A 16,826-nucleotide genomic window follows, 5' to 3' on the forward strand; every position below is an offset into this window, starting at 1 on the left:
TTGGGAACAACTCTACATAATCTCTTCTAGATAATAGAAGAGAAACTAACATTTTCCACCTTATTTTATGAGGTCAGGATTATCCTGATATCAAGGTCAGACAAAAACAATACAGGAAGAAAGGAAGAGAGAGAGGGAAGGAGAAAGGGAGGGAGGGAGGAAGGAAGGAAGGAAAAGAAAGGAGGGAAGAAGAGAGAAAGAAAGGAAGGAAACTACAGATTAATATTTTTCATGAACTTAAATGCAAAAAATCCTTGACAAAATATGAACATTTTGAATCTAGCAATGTATAAAAAGAGTTCTTAAACATAACACCAAAACTCAATTCATAAAAGAAATAATTGATAAATTGGATTTTATCAAAATTAAACTTTTCTGTCCTGTGAAAGGTCTTATTAAAAGGATAAAAAGAAAAACTACAGCCTCAAAGAAAATATTTGCAAACCACATATCTGGCAAATGACTTATACCTTTAAAATGTATAGAAAGAAGGATAAAGAATTAGCTTCACTGATCTTTATGTTATTTATACAGTTTTCTTACAGACTTACAGGACTCTGCACAATAGTAATGCTACACTGTATTAAGTAACCAGGAAGGTAAGGTTCTGCCAACTGATAATCCTGGGATAGCAATATGTGATAGATTATTACAGTTAGAGTACCCCCCAAAAAATCACACCTGTTTGTATTAACTCCATTATGTAGTCTATTCCTACATTGACTCCGGGCTTAGCCATGTTGGCTTGGCCAATGAGACATCATGCAAAATGATGTCACATTCAGGCTGGCCCCATCTCTTCCTGCTTTTAGAACCCTGCTACATACGAAGCCAAGTTATCCTACTAGAGACAAATGGTCCAGCAGACAGCCAATACCAACAACCTGACTTTTGAGTGAGGCTGTCTTAGACCATCAATCCCAAGGATAGTCACCAGATAGTATGCATAATTAGCAGCAAAGGAACCACTAAAATGAATTGCCCATATTGCTGACCCAGAGAATGATAAAGAGGTAAAATAGTTGTTCTAAGTCACTATTTTTCACAGTGGTAGATTTTGTAACAACACATAACTGATACAGCTTATTATTACTAAATATTTAAACCTTACTTAAACTTAAGTAAATGGGTTGACTAAATTATGTAATTGAGTACTTTCATTTCAACTCTAACTTTGAAAGCCCTTCATAATTATACACTTTAACTTTTTAAAATTTGAAGTTGTTCATGGTATTATGAGAATCACTGAAGAGAGTAACAGCATCAATGTAGCTGGTTGGGGAAATTGAATTTTGTGTCAATTTATTCAGAACCTACCTTACATAATGTATTTTTAATTTGCCAATAATGATTTTGGCTTCAAATTCTGCCTGCCTTCGGAATATCAAATGGCTAAAAACCAGCAAATTCAGAATTTACCCAGAACCAATTAATGTAAGTTTTACCAATTATACCTTTATACAAAGTTCAAGTCTTGAACAATTGTGGACTGTGGACTGTTTTTCTTATCATCTTTTGAAATAGTTTAAAGAAGAAGAACCACTTGCCAAATGTGGAGATCAACACTAAAAAGATTAAAATGTTCATCTGTCATTGTAATTTTGCCAAATAAGTTATTGAGTAATTTGTGGAATTTATTATTCAAGCTATTATTTAGGTCAATCTAGTAAGCACATTAATATGAAAAACATCTCTTTTTTCGCCATCTTAGCTACAATAAACTTTAAAATATGCCAATCTTCATGCTTTAGGGCATAATTTGGTTACCAGCTGGGGTCAGGAAGAAATTTTCTCCATAGTGTAGTATTGCCAATTACCACAGGTGTAGAGAGAACAAGAGAAAGAGTCCAGGGGTTACACGGCCCTCTAAAGCATCTGGTACTGGATGCTTTCTGAGTGAGAATTCAGGATAAGATGAAACATTCAATTGTTCACGTATGTCAATTCCGATATTCCTATGAGCTGCCAATATGACATTGCTGCCACAAGGGAGGGATTTCCTACAGAACAGATGTCACTTACAGTATTATGTGGACTATCTATCTCAACGAATAATTGCTTGGCACTTTTGCCCTATGGCAAGGGTCTGAAAATATGTTAGGGTGGGAACACACCATACAAGCAGATGGGCTTAGATAAAAGAAAGAGCAAGAGCATACTGAGTCTGAAATAGATACGTAAAAGCCAGATGGGGGTACTGAAGCAGATGTCTTTCCCTATCTTCAGCAACTAAAGCTCAAGATCAGAATTTTCCAGTTATTAGTTATTTAGAAGTTCTATTCTAAAATTTCTTTAGATGAGTATGTGTTACATAAGGCTCCAATTTACTGAAGTAAAGAAACCTTGCATTTTTGGTATAAACTGTAATTTCCATTTGAAATGAATGCATTTTGCTTTAGGCCTGAAACTGATGTGAGACTCCCAACACCAGTGCCCGCTACTTCCACCCCTCCCCTGAAAAAAGAGAAAGGAAAAAACTAAGCTGGGATAAGAGGAGGGACACAAAGACTGACAATGAATGACAAAGGACAACTGAGATGGGACTTGCCTGAGAGAGACAGCAAGAGAGGGAAAAAAGTTCTTTTAAAATATCAATAAGAGAATCAAAGAAAGCAAGATCCTTTTTCTGATAAAAGGGGAAAAGTTAATAACAGTGAAGAAAGAAGGCAATTGCAATATGCTCCAACTGTAATGGAAGAAAAGAAGATGAAGGTAGAATCAGAAAGTAACCATTTTAAATAAGTTTAACATATATGTAGCTTTCACAATTCAAGAATTAAAGTTTTAAAAATATTTAAACTATTTGCCTCCATAGCAGACCTGATTGACTATCCAAATAATTGGTTTGAGAAAGAGGAGGAATGTTTTTGTTCACAAGAACCAGCAAAGGAATTTTTACTTTTAAAATAGCATTGACTCCAGAAAAAAGCTGGGGTCTGGGGGCAGGGAACAATAATGAATACATGTAAATTATTAACAAGCATTAATTGATATCTCAGAATTAGAAAATGCTCGAGGATGTTATGGATACATTTCTATGAGTATAATTAGACACAAGTAATAAGTGCTTTGAGAATTTTTTGGACAAAAGTAATTTGGCCATTCAATAATGTCTGGAAACTGTGAGTCAACAGAACATTTGTTCATGTGTTAGAGGAGATTCAAAGGTGATTCTTAAGGAAAATTCTAAGCCTTGCTTGCCTATATCCCTTTGTATGTAATTTAATCTTAAATATAATTTTTATCATAAGATATTAATCCTACCACGTTCATCTGTTTTCAAAGTTTAATAACCCATCCACAATTGTTAATAGGGAGAAACAGGATACAAGGTCTTATTTGAGACTATAATCTCAAAATTTTCTTTTAGCTATAGTCCAGCTGACAAAAGTATAATGTAGGGGAAATTGCCTAAGGATCAATCATACACTATTCTGAGGCCACTTAAAGAGTTTGGACTTCATCTTAAAGGGAACAGGAAGCCACTGAAAAGCTTTTGTTGAGGTGTGTGCTTGGGAGAAGGGTACCACAGTCACATTTACATCACCAAAGATCCCTGGGAATACATGGTGGGGAAAGATTGGAGGGTAACATGACAGCGAATAAGGACACCAGTGTGGAGCATTGTAGTAATTAGATGAGAAATGATGATGACCTTGACTAGGGTTGTGGCTGCAGCAGTAGAGGAGTGGAGATATTTGAAAACTATTTATGAGGGGGGCTCAAACAGGAATTTGCAATAACAGGGATGAAAGAGAGAGAGGACAGTAGGATGATCTCTGTTTTAAGGCTTGAGCAAGGGCATGGATAAATATTCCAGTTATGAAATACGAAACTCTGAAGAAGGAGCAGCGTCTTTGTTTGGTTTTTGTGTGTGTGTGTGTGAATTCATTGGGAGACACTACTAATCCAGTTTAGGCCATATTAAGTTTGAAGAGGCATCTAGATAGAAGCAGTTGGATATTTGGATGTGTAGCTAAGAGGAGGGCTGTAAATTGAAGACAAATATTTTTAGGTAAGCAGCATTTACTTTATTGAAACCATGGTAGTGGATAAATTTGCCTGAGGATAATGTGAAAAATCAGAAGCAAAGAATCTCAAAAACACTTTTAAGGAAAAAGATTTATTAAACAAGTATTTTGTAAGCACCTACTCTGTTCTAGTCCCCAGAGCTCGATCTATCTTGCTCTATAAAACAGATAAGGTGTATTCTCCCATGTAGCATACATTTTCAGGGGTTGAGCCAAACAGCTAACCAGTAAACATATAAGAGCAAAACCTTCCAACATGATAATTAGGTATTTTCAGATACTCTGAGAAACTGTGTAGAAAATAAAAGAGCACATGGTGATAACAAGTGTCTGGAACATGGTGGAACACTGAGGGAGGGATAAGAAGATGCAGCACGCAAAGGAAAGCAGGAGTCCTAAGGAAGGAGAGCAGCAATAGGAACAGGTCTTTTATGGGCAGAGGGAAACTATTGCAACTCAAAGCCAACCAAGAGGCAGAAAACAGAAAGTTAGTTTTCTCTCTAATAAGGCCACCAAAAGTTTCTCTGCCAAAACTGCTGGTTATACAGTGTGTAATCAAACTGGACAGTTCTCAGAAAAGTTGTAGAAGGACAGTGCCTTGAATCTAAAGTCTAGAAAGTTAAAAGGAAAGCAAGGAGGGTTTGGGAACTGCTGAATCTAGTGAGCTAAAACGATTAACAAAACACCAAGATAAGACCTTTCCTTAATATAGTTACATATTAATATCAAAAATGTAATTTGGAATGGAAATGTATACTATTCCTTCTTTTCTCAGTTATTCATACTTGATATTTCACCCTCAGGATTAGTTACCACATCTAGACATCATGATTTATCTAGTGGAAGCGACTGAAATAATTAGCATCTGTATATCTAGGTTTACATATTTAAAAAATAATTTTTAATGATGATACCTGTGTTGCCACTAAAAATTAGCAAAACAAAGTTATAGGTTGAGCACATATTATTTTAAAATTCTAATGAAAAAATTTTTGGTTAATCCCCATAATGCATTCTCAAGTAGCTATGAGAAATTTGAAGATTCCTTGAAATTTGAAATCATAATAATTTGAAGTCATAATAATTTATTAAAAGCCTCAAAAAGAGACATACAAGGAAAAGTTGAAAAAGAACAACAGTATTCACATTTATGGAGGGAGATTATAAAGTTAAAGGTGACCAATTTTCTATGTTTCAAGATAAGTAAAAGGAAATTAGATTAAAATTATAAGCCAATCATAGTGAAGAAGAAGATTAATATTATAACTTCTATGTATGCCACAATATATTACCCAGAAGGTTGTATAATTCTCTCTGCTTCATTACCTAAAATCAAGATAGGCCCTGAAAAGCAGGTATTGATTAATAAGAATCATAGGGCCAGACTATCTTATATTTGAGGTTTCCAAAGAAACAGGTCACTCCCACTCTTGTCCCCTTTGACTTCAGTGAGCCATTTTCCTCCATCAGTAAGCTTTTGAGCTATAAAGATATTTCATAGGGTTTTAGATGCTACTAGTCTCAGGTGTATAATAAATTTTATTCAGACAACACCATGGGAATTAGTTGTCTTCTTGAGACTCTTGCTTATGAAGTTGATCATAACTTGGATGAACTCAGCTTAAGCCACAGCTACCATCTTAGTTCACCCATTGCTCATTATCAGTTAGTAGTAGCTGCATTTGCTCAGGTCCAACCATGCATTCCTCATTTTTATAACAAAAGGAAATACATGTTTGTGGAAAACATGTCCTCACTCTGATCAAAAAATCTTTTTATAGGCAGTGTATAGCTCTCACTTTATGTTTTAAGCTCTGCAGCTTCTGTAATTTCTGTCCCTTTCATCAACACTAGAGGCAGAGGGGTTTTTAAAGTATGTTAGGTATAATACACAGGCCACTTGACATAATTTTTTTTTTAATTCTGAGTCTTATTAGAAAAAAAAAAAGAAGGGTTTTAAAAGGTTTTTGGAATAGATAACTTCAAAAATTTGATCAGCATAGATGTAAATGAAATCTATGTCTGGAGGAAATGAACAAATCCTACAGGTTATTTAACAAATTTAGAACATCCAAAGGACAACTAGAAAATGCTATCTAGGGCTTCCCTGGTGGCGCAGTGGTTAAGAGTCCGCCTGCCAATGCAGGGGACACGAGTTCGTGCCCCGGTCTGGGAAGATCCCACATGCCGCGGAGTGGCTGGGCCCGTGAGCCATGGCCGCTGAGCCTGCACGTCCGGAGCCTGTGCTCCGCAATGGGAGAGGCCACAACAGTGAGAGGCCCGCGTACCGGAAAAAAATAAAAAAGAAAATGCTATCTAAGCATGGAAGATTTAGCAACTGACACTGTAACTGGATTTCTGGTTTCTAACTCTTTTCTCTTGTTCTCTAAGTTTTACCTCTGCATCAGAGTTAGTATCCTTGATATACACCTCTTGTGATTTTTCCTTTTTTGTATGCCAAATCCTTTCCCTGAATCCCTCCTGTCCTATGACTACAGAGAAAAGAAAAGGCAAATGCCAACACTGGAAAAACGAAGATGTAGGAAGTTCTTGACAGATCAAGCAATGAGAAGTAATACATTTCCACCAAAAAAAAAAAATTATAGTAAGAGGACAAAGGGAGACAAGATGACAAACATGAGGGTTCTAATTCCCTGTTCTGGGACAAAAACATTTTTGTATATGCAGTGGAGAGTCAGAGAGAAGAAGAAACATAAAAAGAGGGATTTTTCCTCCATTTTCCATTTATGATGGTGTTGAGTCACCACAGCATATCAGAAATGATGACAAATATTCCAGCAGGCCCCAGGCTCTGTGACTGAGGCCCAAGGTCCACTGGCATTGACCACTGATGCTGCCCTTTCTGGAGGCAGACCGTGAACCCCATTAGCCACAGACTTAGCAAGGGGAGCTAACAGGAAGCCTGGTTCTTAGGTCAAACCAGCTTCAAACGTTCCAAACAAATTTGACAGACTTCAGCTAATGGACAAAATTAGACAAAGCCCCTCTACCCTGCAGAAGTGATTTAACAAATATAATCAGTTAGGCTGTAAACCAGTAGAGAATTAACTAATGCAACAAGAACAGGTATGGCCTGTGTTAATAGCCACAAACTGGGATGACTGCCTGGCTCATAGTCATTTCAGGAGCCATGTTTGTAAAGCATCCCCTTCTCATTCTAATAATATACTATCCCTTCCATCTCTCCCTACAGCCACAAAAGTGAATACCTGACTAATGAAAACTGATCGTAGCATCACCATCACCTTAATGACCAGCCCAAGGGATCACATGCCGCAGAGCAACTAAGCCCGGGCGCCACAACTACTGAGCCTGCGCTCTAGAACCCGCGAGCCACAACTACTGAAGCCCACGCACCTAGAGCCCATGCTCCGCAACAAGAGAATCCACTGCAATGAGAAGCCCCCGCACCACAAGGAAGAGTGGCTCCCGCTCACCGCAGCTACAGAAAGCTTGCACGCAGCAACGAAGACCCAACACAGACAAAAATAAAATTAAAAAAAAAAAAAAAAAAAAAAAAAAAGGCTGGGATCCCAAATGAGATCCCAGCAAATCTTTATCTGGAATTTTTCACACTAGAGCCAAGTAACGTAAGCCCCCATTTTCCTAGGTGACAAGTTGTGAGGATGCAGCCCTAAAGGGAATGAAGCCCACACAGTGTGCTACAAGGAGGAGCTGGTCTGAGAACAAAGACAATATTCAGAGAAAAGCACAGATGAGAAATAGACACTTCTTAACCATATTTGAAGTTTCCTAATGGTATTCAAAGTCCTGGTTCCAGTCACCCCTGATATCTGCTATCCTTCCTAGTAATAGGGGTCAACGAATTCTCTTTGTGACTTAATCAACTTCCAACTGGGTTGTTCTTACTGAACATCATCCGAGTCTTCACTAATAAAGCTAGTGAGAAAGTGGGTAAACCCCAACCAGATGGACAAATAATGACTGCCAACACTGTAATGGTCATAGAACAATAACATTTTTTTAATTGTGCAATTTTGAGCTAATTTCTTAAAATCTCTGAGCCTCAGTATGTTATCTGCAAAATAGGGCTTACAGTTACTCTACTGGATTATTGAAAACCTAAGAATAATGTTGTAAAGTATTAGCATAATGGCTTTCCATGGCACTTCTTAAAAAGTGCTAAAAATTTATTTTTCTGAAAGTGAGGATGTGAGGATAATGATGAAGATGACCCTGAAAAGACAAAGATTACAGGACTCAGAATCTTATGTGATTTTTCTATTAAAAGCATGCCTGATCAAACATATTTTAATAAAGAAAGTTACAAGAACTGAAAAGAAAAATGTAACATAGTCAGAGATAATTATAAACAAAACATCTCCATTACCTTAAGAAGCAATGATTTTAAAAGCTTAATTTACAACAAATAAGCATTCATGGTCAAAAGTTTACTAGAGGTTAATGAAATAGTCTTACTTTTAAGAATAGGCTTAATATAAAAACAAGCAAATGTGATTGATATAGCTATTCCCTGAGAATGGATATAACAATAGTTTTAGGCCCAACTGAAATACCTCCATAATAATAAAGCCTTCCATGACTTCACCAAACCTATGTACAATTACTAGACACCATACCTATGGTATTTAGTCTTTCTTTCATTGTATTGATATTTATTTATTTACCTTCTACATTATAAAACCTACATAGCAAGGTCTCTCTTTTTCATATTTGTACCCTATAATTATAGCTCAAGAACTTGGTCAAAAGTAGCTGCTCAGGGCTTCCCTGGTGGTACAGTGGTTGAGAGTCCGCCTGCCGATGTAGGGGACACGGGTTCGTGCCCCGGTCCAGGAAGATCCCATATGCCGCGAAGCGGCTGGGCCCGTGAGCCATGGCTGCTGAGCCTGCGCGTCCGGAGCCTGTGCTCCTCAACGGGAGAGGCCACAACAGTGAGAGGCCCGCATACCGAAAAAAAAAAAAAAAAAAGTAGCTGCTCAAAGTATTAAATTAAACTGAACTCTAGTTACTGGGAGTCAGAAGAAATGCTTTCCTATCTTGCCTCTGTCATTCACTCAGTGTGTTCCCTTAAAAAAATCAATAGCCTTACAGTCATATACTCACTGCATGGACTTCAAAGTTAGGTACTCTAACCTCCTACTCCAGTGCAAAAATCCCCTCTAAAATACATTTGCTCGAAATTGAGTTATTTGTAGTGAGGTGGATGGACTTAGAGTCTGTCATACAGAGTGAAGTTAAGTCAGAAAGAGAAAAACAAATACCGTATGCTAACACATATATATGGAATCTAAAAAAAAAAAAAATTGGTTCTGAAAAGCCTAGGGACAGGACAGTAATAAAGATGCAGACAGAGAATGGACTTGAGGACACGGGGAGGGGGAAGGGTAAGCTGGGACGAAGTGAGAGAGTGGCATGGACATATATACACTACCAAATGTAAAATAGATAGCTAGTGGGAAGCAGCCACATAGCACAGGGAGATCAGCTCAGTGCTTTGTGACCACTTAGAGGGGTGGGATAGGGAGGGTGGGAGGGAGACGCCAGAGGGAGAAGATATGGGGATATATGGATATGTATAGCTGACTCATTTTGTTATAAAGCAGAAACTAACACACCATTGTAAAGCAATTATACTCCAATAAAAATATATAAAATAAAATACGTTTGCACACTCAGATAGACCTTCTACAAAAAAGTAATATTCAATGAAGTTCATAACCACTTTTTTGCGTAATTATTATCTCTCACGTTGAACAACTCAACAGAGCAATGCTTTCAAAGACCCATTATCATAGGGTCAGCGAGAGATCCAGAATTCCAACTCAAAGATGGAATCCTTTCTTTACACTCTAGCACTTACTTGTGTTTTAAAGTCTTAGAATGACTTTAGAAAGCTTATCATTCTTAATAATCTTCCTACTCATATGGCACACCTCACTGATTGGTTTAGATAGTCAAATGAGATGATATGAAACTTCTCTGTATAGTATAAAATGCCGTATTATTATCTTAATGATGATGTTGATTATAATGATGATGATAGGAAAGAGAAAATTATGTACTTTGGAGGTTTTGTTGCTTTAATATCTACATGCTGTTAAATGAACCACTTGCTGGGTATTGAGAGGAATTTCTGGATTTATATCCTTACTTTGTCTTCAACTTTTGAGTACAATTAAAATGTATGAATTAAAAAGTAGGTGATTACCCACTATATTTACTTAGAAATTATAGCTATTATGTATACAGATATGTACCTTGGAAAAGGATGGTAACTGACTTGAAGAAATTTCTGGTCTTACTGGGAAAAGTCTCTGAAACATTGGTTTGTATGAAAATTGCATGTGGAATTGTGTGTGCTGGGTCCTGGCTTCCTGGCTGAGTTGAAGTCTCCTCTCCTTTTCTCCTAATTGTCCTTTCAGTTGAAATTGGAGTCCGATTAAAGCTTATAACATATTTTTCTTCTTTTCTTCTCACTATTAATGATTTGAAAAAAAAAGAAGCTCTCCAAAAAAACATGCAAAAAATTATTTTCTTTTATCACCTGAGATTACATATTGTAAAATAATCTAGTAAATGATAGGGGAAGCATCTGAAATCGAAAAACAAATTCATTCTTTAATGGTTATGGTTCACCCATAATACAATTCTTAATGTTCAAGTTAAAAAAAAAAAAGATGAGAAGAAACAGTTGGCATTCAGCTAACAATTGTGTTTGGAGATTTGTGCCTGACTTTGTTATTCTGAGCAAAGCCAGGTACCAGTCTCTTGGGATTATGTACAAAGGCAAGAAAAAAAGTGGACATGTACAAACCTCAAAGGTGACTGCTGGGTTAATAAAACAGCCTGTTTTCTGTTCACCCACTCTTGCTCTCAGTGTGCAAGTATATTAAAATATGTCAAAAGGAAAACCATTCGCTGTGCAAAAATAATTCAACTACAAGTCACAATTTCCAGCTGCTGGAGTGCCTTAGTGCATTTAAGTGCACTAACAAGTGACCCATACATTTCCCTGGATGAAAGTTGTATCCTCATTAAAGGAGAAACAAACACAAAATAGGAACAACTGTCACATAGAAAAACAGACCACAATAGATGCTGCATTTCCCTCAGTATGTTTCTGACTTGAGCTATCACAGACTGAAGAGCAGTGCTGTCCTAGAAGTCACCTCTTAAAAAGCTATGAAAGTAAAACAAGGAAACTGCTAGAGGAACTGAATGTGTATCTGGAAAAACATTTTTTCTTTCTAGTCTCTATAAAACCTCTTGCCACATAAGACATTGTAATAACGTGAAGTGGCTGGATTAAACAAACGTAGCCCAGGGAATTTAGAATTAATGCTCTAACATATCTTTAAATAACCCCTCTTAGATAAAGTCTGGTTTAAGCATTCATAAGATATCATACCAACCTTTGCTTTTCTGATTTTTCTCTAGAGAACTATATCATTAATATGAATCTGCAAAAAGAAAAAAGAAAAAGGAGGTTAATGTTGTTCAAGTCTAATAATACTGTTCTTATTTGATTAGTATGTTGCATATTATTGTAAGGCAAAAATAAACATTGGATGCTCAGTGTGATAGCTCCAGTCCTCAGCACAGCAGGATATATTTTTAAAAAGCATATGCCTTCAAAAAGCAGATAATAATCTGGAACAATAAGGGAACAATATTGCAGAAAATGTAACTAATTACAAAATGTGGTACCAACAATTATTTCAAAGCTGGATAAGGCTCTCCTCTTGTATACAGGGACATTTTTGCTCAACGATTTTCGTAGCAGTTACCGGATATTATTGCAATTACCTACTTACTCTGTTGTGATTTTTATGTCATTTTTTAAATGTTTTTTAGAACCCCCATCTCACACAGCCCCTGGCACGTAATAGGAATTGAATAATTTAATTCGTTGGGTGGTTAACTTATTAAATATAGTTGTGCGGTTGACAATTTGTGTCCCCTTTTGAACTACCAACGCTTTCCTGGAAGACAGCAGAAGAATTGTAAAGGGAAGGTCGATCTATGAAGACATCAACAATTTCTGTGAAAACTTACAGTCCAGAAACAATGGATATACATATAGAAGAGCAGACCTACTCAACTCTGAACTATGCTTTAAACTCGAATATACAGAGCCATTATTAAAATGAAATTGAAGCCGAGTATAGGAGGAAAGATAATAAGGGATCAGCAAACCAATCTAAATAAATTAAACTGTCCAGGCCCAGAACAACTATGTAAGCTTAGAACAAGGAAAGTATGTGAGGAACCTAAGTTAATGATAAGAATAACTTATTAAAAATGGGAAATGAGGGGCTTCCCTGGTGGCGCAGTGGTTGAGAGTCCGCCTGCCGATGCAGGGGACACGGGTTCATGCCCTGGTCTGGGAAGATCCCACATGCCGTGGAGCGGCTGGGCCCGTGAGCCATGGCCGCTGAGCCTGCGCGTCCGGAGCCTGTGCTCCACAACAGGAGAGGCCACAACAGTGAGAGGCCCGTGTACCGCAAAAAAAAGAAAAAAAAAAAGGGAAATGATACATTTGGATACCAAGAACTAGTGAGCTTGATTTTTTAGCCCCCGTGAAATTCAAAGCAGATTATTAAACATATAGTCTAGGAAGTCGTGAAAAATAAAGTGGAATTCAGTAGGAGATAGTATTGCATAAAGTCAAAAGAGTATTGTATGAAAACAGAAGTTCTGGGTTCATGTTCTATATGTGTACCCTGATTACTTTAGTGATTTCTCTTTTTTCTTATTTGTTGTGGGATAAATTGTGTCCCCCTCAAAAATCTGTTGAAGTCCTCACCTCTGGTACCTGTAAATATGACCTTATTTCAAAACACTGTCTTTGCAGATGTAATTAAGTTGCAAGTTAAGGTAAAGTCATACTGGAAGAGGGTGAGCCCTTAGTCTACATGTCTGGTGACCTGAAAGGAAGAGGAGAAGAGACATGGAGAAGACAGACACACCCGGAAGAACACCAGGTGATGATGGAGGCAGAGACTGGAATTGTGCCAGGAGAGAAGCATGGAAATATCCCTCTTGACTCCCAGGAAGGAAACACTCCTGCTGACACCTTGATTTTGGACTTCTGGTCTCCAGAACTGTGAGAGAATAAATTTCTATTGTTCTAAGTGACCAAGTTTTTGGTAATTTGTTATGACAGCCCTACTAAACTAATATACCCTTCTATAAAATGAAATTAGTGATATATCTTCCTAAGGTGATTGTCAGGAAGATATCAGCAATTCTTAATTTCAGCAAAACATTTCACAAAGTTTCTTGTAATGCATTTACTAATAAAATCAATCTATGTGAGTTCAATTATGAGTTAGGTTCAAAGTTGTTAAAACTGTCATTCCCAATGAGAGCTGATTAATAACTCAACATAAATCTAATTTTTTCCAAAAAATTCACTTATTGATACGTTAAAAATAGCTCTCAGGCCTTGGATGTCTATATTTTAGGGCTCTTGGAGACAAATGGACAGAAGTTGGGAAACTGATCTTGAGTAACATTTGTAATGGTGGACACAGGACCTTCATTCACCTGTTACTTTTAACACATTTAACAAGACTTAGAGAAATACACAGAATGGATGCTACTCAAATATAAGGAAAAAGATAAGTTGGAGAAATAACACTCACTGAAAGACAAACAACATTTAAAAATAAAATTCTTATTATTATCTTAATAGTTATTTATTATTATAACAGTATAATTTAGTAATCACTATTAAAAATTTAATAATTTAAACCACTAACAGTACTCCTAACAGTACTTAATACATAATAGATACTCAATAAACTACTATTATTAATAGCGTTATAGCCTAGAATAATGGGTCAATCTCACTTAGGTGCAAAATACACAATATTTCATTTGGGTTCAAAATTATAAAAGTATGTGAAGTGGGAAATATCCAGGTTCATCATAAATTCATATAAAATAGATTTGGACATTTCAGCTGCCCAAAGTCTCAATCTGTCCAGTGTTTTTGTGGCCTCTAAAACAAAAACAAAACGAAACAAACAACAAAGGTGAAAACTTGGGGTGAATTAATAGGTGTACGTAAGCCTGTGATAATTTGCAGAAGGGGGAGGTAAGAGGTTTGTTTTTCTAAAAGCAGCAATTCTCCTCTTTACATTTGACAACAGCCTACATGGTTTAGAAAGAAGAGAGAGTTCCAAAGGAGATGGAGGGTTTCTGCACATTCCCAGCCAAATTTCAGGAAGATAAAAAGAGGTAGGCTCCCAAGGTATGCAAATCAGTGTCACACGAAGATCTGGGTGAAGGCCGGATTGCTTCAGTTGAAGCACTGAAACAACTGAAGCTTCATAATAGCAGCATCCAAGAAATGCAGCAGCTTTAAGAAATACCAGAGTCTCCTTCAGCTAAGACCAAAGGGTGCAAAGAATGACCACAGGCATTTGAGGGGCTAAAAGAAAGACACCAGTTAGGAAGAGAATTTGGAGCATATCACTCCCAAATATCCAAAGGAGACACCAAAAGTAAGGAGAGAGGGAAGACATTTGCCAGAGAATGAAGACAAAGGTATGAGAAGAGAAGCTCACACTGTCATGAGTTTTGGTGATATCCAAGAAAAGGGGACAAAGAAGGGCAGGTCTAATATTGTTAGTGTGGCTTTTTGTTAATTAAACCTCTATCTCAAGGCTTTTAGGAACATTACATGCAATGGGGAACCTTCTGTATGTAAAATGTATTTTCTTAGACGTTGAGTAGAACACAGTGCCTATGATACTGATCATAGAAAGTAACTCGGGATCTTTATACTTGAGTTCTTTCTATGCCAGGTTTCAGACAGTTTTGATTACTCACTGTACTAGTTCCTATGGATGCTGTAAAATAATTACCAAAACTTTGGTGGCTTAAAAAACACAATTTTAATTTTTTTCTCTTATGGGACAGACACTGAAATCAGTTTCCCTGGGCTAAAGTCAAGGTGTCAGCAGTGCTGGTTCCTTCTGGAGGCTCTAGAGGAGAATCCATTTCCTTCCTTTATTCAGATTCTAGAAGTTGCCCATATTCCTTAGCTTGTGCCTCCCTCCTCCATCCTTAAAGTGGGGCACTCTAATTTTTGCTTCTGTGGTCACATGTCCTTCTCCCTGACTCTGACTTCTGCATCCCTCTTATAAGTACTGCAGTGATTACACTGGGCTCACCCTGATAATCCAGGATGATATCTCTGTCTTAAGATACTTAACTACATCTGCAAGGTCCATGAAAGCATAAGCTAGTTTTGCTTGTTTCACAAACACTTATAATGCTTTTTATTGGCCAGCTGCTTTCCTAAATGCTTCACATTATTAACACATTTAATCTTTATGATAGCCCTAGGAGGTAGGAATCATTATAATCCCCATTTCACTGGTGAGAAAACTGAGGTACAGAAAGGATAAGTTACTCACAGACGGTTTGGTGGTTATTTAGAGGCAGTATGAATCCAAGTAATACCTCTTAGCTGGGTGGCCTTGATACAGTGTTTTCTCTGGGAAAACCCTATTTTATATAGTTGTTATAAGGATTAAATAAAATAATGTATATAAAATAGATAGCACAGTTGTTCATTCAAAATGTACTCATTACATTTGGGCTTCCCTGGTGGCGCGGTGGTTGAGAGTCCGCCTGCCAATGCAGGGGACACGGGTTCGTGCCCCGGTCTGGGAAGATCCCACATGCCGCGTAGCAGCTGGGCCCGTGAGCCATGGCCCCTGAGCCTGCGCGTCCGGAGCCTGTGCTCCACAACGGGAGAGGCCACAACAGTGAGAGGCCTGCGTACCGCAAAAAAAAAAAAAAAAAAAGTACTCATTACATGGTAAATGATAAAATAAATAAATATAGCAGAAGCATTGACCAAAATAAAAACCAACCCAAAACAGGAAAAGAAGAATAAGCGTGACTAAGGATTGGAAATGCTATGATCTGGACAATGATAGTTTAGCTTGGAGAAGAAAAGAATTATGGGGACATGATAGCTGTCTTGAAACATGTGATGAGCTTTCATGTGAAAGGGGAAGTAGATTTATTTTAATGTTCCTCCATAAAACCAAACTAAAACCTAAAGGTAGAAATTACAGGGTGATAAAATCTGGCTCAAAAAAAGTGAAAGGGACTTCCCTGGTGGTCCAGTGGTTGGGACTTCCCCTTCCAATGCAGGGGGTGCAGGTTTGATCCCTGGTTGGGGAGCTAAGATCCCACATGCCTCGGGGCCAAAAAACCAAAACACAAAACAGAAGCAATATTGTAACAAATTCAATAAAGACTTTAAAAATGGTCCACATCAAAAAAAAAATCCTAAAAAAAAAGAGAAAGATCTAATAATTAGAGCAATCCACCAATGGAAAAGTCTGCCTCAGAATTTTGTAAGCTTTTAGTCCGTTGGAATGTTCAAGCACAAGGTAAGTGACTTTCTGTAGTATATAAAATATGGAAAGGATTTCAACAATGAGAGGGACATTAGAATACATTCATGCTTTTATTCAGCAAATATTTACTGAACATCTTCTGTGTGTACCGCCTGTAAGGCCCCTTACAACTCTGAAAATAACAGAATCTCCTATTCTATGAATGAACAAATAAGAACACATGTTACAAAAATAGACATAAGTTCAGGCTGATTCCCATTGGATTTACTGATTCTTCAGCTCCCAGGCTCTCTGGTTGGTCTGGTGTGATCTGCAGTAAGCCTTTATTTTCACAATCACTTATCACTAGTCACAGGGAGACTTTTTCTGCACTAAAGAGTCAGTTTTTAATAGGAAAAATCAC

General features: G+C 37.3%; 1 protein-coding gene across 2 annotated transcripts in view; it reads right to left on the reverse strand.

Annotated features, from left to right (window-relative positions):
• TFEC (transcription factor EC) overlaps positions 1-16,826 on the reverse strand; it is a 662,156-nt gene that overhangs the window by 137,306 nt on the left and 508,024 nt on the right. For both annotated transcript variants that reach the window (XM_082631957.1, XM_082631956.1), the window contains exon 5: positions 11,450-11,497. The gene's annotated coding sequence lies outside the window, so the exon portion shown is untranslated. The remainder of the gene's footprint in view (positions 1-11,449; positions 11,498-16,826) is intronic.

Source organism: Mesoplodon mirus, assembly GCF_964341445.2.
Source record: "Mesoplodon mirus genome assembly, chromosome: 9".
NCBI lineage: Eukaryota > Metazoa > Chordata > Mammalia > Artiodactyla > Ziphiidae > Mesoplodon > Mesoplodon mirus.